The sequence below is a fragment of the Nicotiana tomentosiformis genome, chromosome 12, assembly GCF_000390325.3.
Source record: "Nicotiana tomentosiformis chromosome 12, ASM39032v3, whole genome shotgun sequence".
Lineage (NCBI taxonomy): Eukaryota > Viridiplantae > Streptophyta > Magnoliopsida > Solanales > Solanaceae > Nicotiana > Nicotiana tomentosiformis.
Window position 1 is genome coordinate 90,540,159 of NC_090823.1, and position 9,417 is coordinate 90,549,575.

The following is a 9,417-nucleotide window of genomic DNA, read 5'->3' on the forward strand; positions in this document are numbered from 1 at the left end:
ATTAAAGAATAAGAGTTTTGATGAATACATTGATTAGCTTTATATTTTCAAAGGTACTGAACCATTAGTTATCAACTTTCATCTAGGAGTTGTGAAAAGGAAATACCTACGAGTTGTAAATCGTGAGCATAAAATCACTTAAACATTTCTTTTTTCCTCGACATATATATAGCAAAACATCTTAACTTTCCAAATCAAATCAATATTTTTTCGTTTTAAAAAAGGCACTTCTATTTGATTTTAAAAGTTTGACCAAATATATTACAAATAGGCAAGACAATTAACTAGACCATGACACCCTAAACAAAAAAAGGATTTATTTTTAATTTAGACCTAATTCATAAAAGGAAAAAAAAGGTCCCAAACTTCACATTAATGTTCCTTTTCGTTCCTTCCTATAGCCAGTCAGTAGGTGGTTTGTTATAAAACTGAATTAGTATATTTGTTTTAATGAGCATTAGTGCTAATATTGGTTGCTCTTGATATATTTTGTCATAAATTATCGTTGAAAGAGGTGACGAATATTTTGATATGCTTAAAAAGGCCAGAATCAAGGTATGTGAGGCTAACTCTCTATGTTGGGGAATGTTAATGATTCTCCCTAGACTACATTTCTTTTACGACGTTACTAATTGCCTCAGAAATATAGTTAAGCCTAGTTCCTTGAATAGTTCTACGATTTCTATTCTCTAGCTTCGTAACTTGTTCATGACTTTTATTTTGAACCTTCTGCGCTCAGTGCGTAATCAATATAGACTTGGGTTTGATGCCCATGAGTCTCAGGTTAGATTACTCAGCATGTTATAAACATTTGAAGTTTCAGTTTTCACAAGTAGTTCATGAATACATATCTCAATCTAGTCCTATTCAGCATTCCGGTATCATGTAACTTAGTATGATTCAGTATTACAACATCACATATTGCACTATGATTCTCAGTTCTTGAATTTAAATTTTTTATTGTTGAACACCTGTATTTGGGCTTGAGGTCGCAGTTTATACTTTATGCATGTTTGGGCCTGAGGCCGCAGTTTATGATTTATGCATGTTTGGGCCCGAAGTTGCAGTTTATGCTTTGTGCATCTTTGGGCCCAAGGCCGCAGTTATATATACGTATACTTGGGCCTGAGGCTGCAGCTTGTGCACATATATATTGGGCCTGAGGTTGTAGTTTATTTATTCAGATAAGCATGTGATTCATCATTCAGAGGAGGGAGTATTCATATCCTTACTTCCTTTGTTCAGTTCAGTTATCAGTTCTCAATTATCAGTTCAGTTTTAGTTTCAGAAATTACAGTTCTTTCTTTCAGTTGCTTAACAGACTAGTACAATTCAAATATACCGACGTCCATTTTTCCCGGGGCCATCATCTCACAATGCAGGTAATGATTTACAGGTTGACGATTCAGAGGGCTAGGATTTTCGTACCAGCTATTTGGTGAGCCCCAGTTCTTTCGGGGCATTACCATTATCTTACAGCCTTTCAGTATTTACATACAATCAGTGTTTTCAATACTTCATTAGAGGCTTCATAGAGTAGAGTAACAGTTAGACAGAGTCACAAGCTCTTCATGTTAAACATCGTTAGCATCAGATGTGTTTTAGACTTATATTAGTGTTTTCACACTTTGATGTATATCATTCAAACTTTCAGTATATCATCATGTGTTAGTTTATCTTCCGCATTCAGTATTTTATGCTATCACATGTTGATTCAAACAGCCAGTTAGTTCGCTCGGTCATATATAGTCAGGCACCGGGTGTCGTATTACATCTAGGCCCAGGTTCGGGGCATAACAAAGCTTGGTATAAGAGCACTAGGTTCAAGTGTCCTAGGGAGTTTTTGAAGACGTGTCCAGTGGAGTTTCCTTTATATGTATGTGACGGCCATGCATGTAAACTGTTAACTACCAAGACATTCAGTATTTTCTCATTTCTCTCTACTCTAGATCGTGCCATGAAGCTTAGAGCAATAGGTCCTTTTCTTCCTATCAAATTCCAGACGTATCGAATATTCAAGCGACGACCAAAAAAAAAGATCAAGGCTCTAGAGATGATGATTACCTATTGGGATATAATTGCGGAGTACATGTTGGTAACAAATGAGACTGGAAAGGATATAGTGGATAGTAGTACATATTAGACATAAACTTATTAGAAAGTACACAAGAAGATATCATATTTTATGGTTATTAGTTTACCTCAGTTACCAGTTATACAATCTTTCAGTTAGCGGGTTTATGGTTATTCAATATGCCAGTATTCAGTTATTCAGTTACCAGATCTCCAATTTTTAGTATATCCAGATTCTGGTCACGTATGAGTATACAATGATGCCTATGGGTGTTAAAAGAAAGTGCAAGTAACAATGATTATAGCAAAATCTTTGCATGTTTTAGGTATGGATTAAGACCCAAGACTTGTTGGATACTGCAGAAAGTGATGTATTAGATGATGATATACTTTAAAGGACATATTTATGGTAGTGTATCCGTATGTGTTTTACCTCACAGAATAACTTATTTTAATTCTTGGGAATGGAGCCATATGTGGAATGATGATAGTTTAGATGTCAGACCCCATGGTCTAACATGTTAAGAATTTAACCACAATGGGCATAGAATTGATCACTATAGTTTTGGACAGAAAAGAGAATACCTAGGAGTCAGAAGTGTTTGTTATTACCAAAGATGTTTTTTCGTACAATTCATTCATATATGATGTAAAAAATTAGAACCAATAGCAACCGATATTGAATTTGAGAAAATGATTTATGTTGTTCAGATTTATTCAAACAAGAACTAGAAAGTACCACGTTAGTAAGTTACTATATGAAGCAACTATTATTGTGAGATAAAAGATATGCCAATTCTCCCTTAGGTTATGCGACTAAGTGTTTACCCCAAATAAATATAGTCAAATATGATTTTGATGTGTATAGAAAGTTTGGGGTTAGATATTCCAATTTCGTTTAAGACAAATGAACTTTCGCTAACTGTGATCCATGTACATCGTTAAAAAAAAGATAGTATGCGACCGTAGAATAGGGTCGTATGGTGAAGGAAGTTAGAAATAACCTTATGCTTCACTTTAGTTATTCAAAGCAGAACAAGAAAATATGATGCTAGGAGGTGGTTAGTAAAGGAATAGTAAGTAAGTTCTGAGTAGATACAGGGAATTGGCAATTTTGGCAAAGCTAGTAGAGGTACGATTTGATTTACTTAGCCAGGTTAATCTAATGAGTGGATGACAATTTGAAATATAGAATGCGTGTTAGAACCCAAAGAGTTTAAGTTAAACCCGAAGTACAATGACAGTGGAAGAAGAAAGAAATCAGTTAGGCAGTAAGAGAGCAAGCTATAGAAGAATAGACTTTAAGAGTTATGGAAAAGGAGTTTCCCCAAGATTGACAATGTGAGCAGAGTTAAAACATTAAGATTGTATATGATAGTTGTGAATACATTAGCTTTCCGTTTATGTAAGTAATCTTATTTTTCCTAGTAAGAAAGCTTGCTCAAAAGTAAGTCAAAATATGATTCATCATTGACGTAAAGTACAAAGAATTACAGAAGATAAGGAAAGTTGTTCGAATCCCAACAAAAGAGAAGGATACATAAGTACCAGACCTTAACCTTTGGTCTAAGAGGGAGATGTGAAAATCATCATAAAGTCTAGTTGGAGATTTGAAACCCGCATAGTGAGCATGGGATATAAAAACTATAAAATCATGTCCAGTTATGTGTCCTGAAGGTAGTGTCATTGCACAAAACTCTATCTTCGGAGTACTCGTCAAATACTTAGCTTACAACAATACTATTAGTTTTTTTCAGGAAGTACCTTAAAAAGATAATTAAGTATGGGAAGTATAGCTCATGGTTGAGGCAAACAAGAGATTTATGGTGTAAGAAGTTCACCGCTTAGCCAAGCTAGGAGTTTGACTTTTCGAACTCCGAAGATAGTGGAGTTGTTGTCCAAAACATGACTTGTTCCTCCTTAGTAGGCAAAATGAGGGAGAAACAGTTTGGTGATCCATACTTGTTGCACCTAAAAGAGGGGATTCACAGGCATATGACGATGGCTTTTGAACAAGGGAGAGATGATGGTACTTTAAGGTACCAAGGCAGACTATGCATTCCAGACATAGATAGGCTCAGATAGCGCATTATGTCTGAAGCCCAGAATTTCAGGTATTCTATTTACTCAGTTTCCACGAAGATGTATCATGGTCTTAAGGAGATTTATTGGTGGAATGACATAAAAAAGAACGTCGTAGACTTTGGAGCCAAGTGCCCGAATTATCAACAAGTGAAAGTCGAGCATTATAAAGCCTAGTGTTTTACCACAGAATACACATATTCTTGAGTGGAGATGGTAAATATGAAATTTATAACATGATTATCTTGCTCAATTGAAAGCATGATTTGATTTGGCGATAATAGATAGACTTACCAAGTCAGTGCACTTATTGCCAGTAAAGACTACAGATTCACCAGAGGATAATGCCAGGTTGTATATCCAATAAATCGTCCAATTTCATGGGAATTCGTTGTCCATCACTGCAGATCGTGGTGCTCAGTTTACAACAAACTTTTGGAAGTCCTTTAAGAAATGATCAAGCATAAGAGTAAACCTCAGCATAGTTCTTCATCCTCAGGCAGACATAAAATTCAGACACTTGAGGATATGTCCTTGATTATAAAGGTAACTGGGATGATCACATACCAGTCATTGAGTTTACTTATAATAACTACTGCTGTTCTAGTATCAAGATGGTACCATATGAAGCTCTGTATGGGCAAACGTGTAGATCACTAATTAGTTGGTTCAAAGTTGGTGAAGTAGAGTTATTGGGACCACATTTGGTCTATCAGGCTATGGAGAAAGTCAAGTTGATTCAGGAGCATTTGAAGACAGCCCAAAGCCACCAAAAGTCCTATTCTGTCATGCGGCATAAAGACTTAGAGTTTTCAAGTTGATGATTGGGTGTTTCTGAAAGTTTCGCCTATGAAATGTGTTATAAGATTTTGGAAGAAAGGAAAGCTCAGTCCCAGATACATCAGGCCATATAGGATCCTACAAAGGATCAGACAAGTAGCTTATGAATTGGAGTTTCCACCAGAATTAGCGAATGTACACCCAGTACTTCATGTATCATGTTATGACATTCAAATTTCCAGTACTCAGATACTCATGTCAGTTCAGTACTCAGATACTCATGTCAGTTCAGTACTGGATACTTATGTCAGTCCAGTGCTCAGGTATTCATGTCAGCTTAGTACTTATATATTGATGTTAGTTTAGTACTCAAATATTCGTGCCAGTTCAGTATTCATATAACCATGTTAGTTTAGTATTCACGTATCCATAGAAGACCAGTATTCACGTATATGTTTCATGTTATCCGCATTATTATGCCCTATAAGGCTTGTGTTATTCTATGATAGTTGGCGGGTATTTTGGAGAAATGTTGAAGGTAACTAACCTTTTAATTTAGACCATATATTATAATCTCCATGTCTTTCACTATTCAGTCAATGCAGTAGTCATTCAATTCAGTATCTCAGCAGTTCAGTAATCATATATTCATTTAGTTTAGTATACATATGTTCATCATAGTTCAGTATTCGCATGTTTCCATCAGACCCATTTAAGGTCCAGAGTTAGCCGTAGTTACAGTCTGGACAATCATTCGAGGATGAATGATCCCAAGTGGGAGATAATGTAACACTCATAAATTCGGACTAGGTTTGAACGTGTTAAATAAGTATTAATGTGACATCTTAGAAATATGAAGTCCTACCGGGATGATTAAGGGTGGAAATAGTTGTTTTGGAATCAATACGGAGAATAAGGTTCATAAGATTCGATAAAATCGACTAAGTTTATGAAATGTCTATATTCTAGCAGGATTTCGTGAACATATGTTGAGAAATTGGGAAACCTTAAAACAAAAAATGTTGTAGCCCTTTGAAATAATTTTCCAATGATATATTATGGATCCCAAATGGATCTCTGTGCAAAAGGTTATACGCATTTTACTGGACAATACGCGGTCTGCACGCGCCCAACTATTCTCGTGCGCGGCCGCACACTTGTGGCAGTGGCACTGACTTTGGTGCGCATTCAGGTGTGCGGTTGGGCCTTCAGCTGCAAGGGATCGCACCCGGAAAGTAATTTTAAAAGACCTACCTCGTCCATCACACCCCAAAACATAAAAACTTGCTCTAGAAAGGGAAGCTCTCAAGAATCCAACTTCCTCCAAGGTACCTCCATCATCCAAGGTAAGTTCTAATGATGATTCTAAGTAAATTTTAATTCTCCAACACCTTATTAACATGGTAAACCCTTCAAATCATTAGTTATTCGATTGAGACATCATTGGTGAGAATAGAAACCCTAAAACTCGAATTCAAGAGGATTGAACGTCAAAAGGTAATATCTTCACCCTCTAATTGATTATAGTATTGGATTAATGATTATAGACTCTAAGTTCATGAGATATGAGTTGATGAGTTTGATAGAAAAGCACGAACGGACATAGGTTTAGGTTGTTGATTGTTGATTATTAGTTAAGGGTGTTGTTATTCTTATGGGTGATGAAGAATGATATTGATTATAAGAAATTTGAGATTTTAGAATTTATCTAGGAGTAAGAGAATAGGGTTGTTGGGTGTAGAGACACCATTAATGAGGGCTATGAGGCTTTACGCCCGTAATATGTTTGATAAAATGCCCAAGTGACTAAAACATGAGCATTAGTGCTAATATTGGTTCCTCTTGATATATATTGTCATCGATTATCATTGAAAGAGGCGACGAACATTGTGATACGCTTAAAAAGTCTTGAGTCAAGGTAATAGGCTAACTCTCTATGTTTGGGAATGTTTATCGATTCTCCCTACACTACGTTTCTTTTACGACGTTACTAATTCTTCAAAAATATAGTTAAGCCTAGTTCCTTGAATAGTTGCACGACTTCGATTCTTTAGCCTTGTAACTCGTTCATGACTTTCATTCTGAACATCATGAACTCAGTGCGTAATCAATATAGACTTGGGTTTGATGCTCATGAGTCTCAGTTTAGATTACTCAGCATGTCATAAACAGTTGAAGTTTCAGTTTTCATAAGCAGTTTATGAATGCATGTCTTAATCTAGTCCTATTCAGCATTCCAGTATCATGTAACTCAGCATGATTCAGTATTTCAGCATCACATATTGTACTGACGTCCCTTTTGCTTGGGCATGCATCTCATGATGCAGGCAATGACTTACAGGTTAACGATTCAGAGTGCAAGGATTCTCGTACCAGCTATTTGGTGAGCCCAGTTCTTTCGGGGCATTACCATTAATTTTCAGTCTTTCAGTATTTACATATAGTCAGTATTTTTAGTACTTCATTAGATGCTTCATAGACTAGAGTAACAGTTAGACAGAGTCGCAGGCTTTTCATGTTAAACATTGTTGACTTCGGATGTGTTTTGGACTTATATTAGTGTTTACACACTTTGATGTATATCATTCAAGCTTTCAGTATATCAGCATGTGTTAGTTTGTCTTCCACGTTCAGTATGATATGATATCACATATTGATTCAGCCAGCCAGTTAGTTCGTTCGATCACATGTAGTCAGACACCAGGTGCCGTGTTACGTCAAGGCCTAGGTTCGGGGCGTGGCAAACAAGATCGTCTTATTAGAGAAAGGATTGCTTGAAATCTGTACAATGGGACAACAAATGATACTAAATTTAACCTGATCCTAAGAACGTTCAAGGAACTAAGACATTCTGTTTTTGTTCAAAAAATCACAAAAAATATTACTCCATATGTAATTTTAAAGTCAACTCCGGCATGTCTGAAAATAGTGTAAGATTATTGAACTCAAAAATGGCAGAATCTATAAACAAGCATTTAAACTTGATACCAACTATCAATTTGACACCTTTAACTTTCCTTAGGATCAAATAGACACCTTTTGTTGCAATAAGTGTGCCTTGTGCACACCTTAATTTGGCATACCTCATGTGTGCGTTACAATCATCGTGACATGTTGTCATGACCCAAAATCCTAACCCATCATGATGGAACCTAACACACCATCTAGGCAAGCTGAAACTTAATCATAAAGAGCCAAAACAACATAAATTATAAAAATAGCATAAGTCTGAAACCACAATGTAACAAAATACTGCCAATACAAGGTAAATCCCCCAGAAACTAGTAAATACAGAGTCATGAGCTCTATAACGGAATACAAGTCTGAAAAATAAATAACGACACTGTTTGAACTGAAATAATAGTACATAAGAAAAGACAAGTCAAACTGCGTCCAATGATGCAACTTTACCTCGCCTCTCGATGATAAGTCCAACAGGCAAATCTACTGTCGATAACTGGTCCTCACCCCTGGATTTGGACAATTAAGTGCAGAGTGTAGTATAAGTACAATCGACCCAATGTACTCAATAAGTATCGTAAATAATCTCGGCGAGGTAAAAGAAGCGAGAACTATAAATGATACTATTATAACCTGCACATATTCAACATTTTTAACAAGTACAGAACAATAATGAAAAGAGTCATAAAGCACAGGAAGAAGCATCTGTGGGTGTAGGTGTACAGTTACTCAAGTATTCTGCTCAGTCCATGTTCAACATATAGAGATGCTCTGTAGTTAAATCAGGTAATTAACCATGAAAATTGCAAGTAAAGATGAAATACAAAATCTAAACAAACACTGGCCAGATTTCCTCAACCTTTCCATATCCGTACCAAACCACTGATCAGTTTTCCTCAATATTCCCGTGTACGCCATCAAGAGAGAAACATGAGAGGGTGACCCTAGGCATATTACAAAATAATAATTATCAAGTTCTTTCAGGGAATAAGACTCTATGTAACCTCAAGCACTGCTCAAATAGTTCACAACAGTGTTACAAATATGAGAAACATCATAGCTAAATATTAGAAATCAAATCTAGGCATATCATAGCCTAAGCACTACCCGAGCATGGATAAATACTCCGGTGTTCGCACATGAGCTCAAACCCCACATATGTGTGCATCCATAGCACGTAGCTATCACAAATAATTCAGGCAACTAGTGCCTCCATCAAGTTTAGATAAGATACATACCTCAAGAAAACCAAATCACTCCGCTAACAAACCCTTCCCGCGCATATCAACCTCTGGAAGGCTCGAATCTAGCCAAAATAACTTAATACTACCAATAAAAGATATAGGAAGTGATTCCAAAAGATAAAGCTAAGATATTTAAGTCAAGTCATAAAGTCAACCTCGGGTTCGCACCTCGAAACTCGAAAAAATTCATAAATTCCAAACACCCATTCAATTACGAGTCCAACCTTCTTACCCACCATGTATGCAACATCGCGAACCTTCCTATAGTCATAACTCT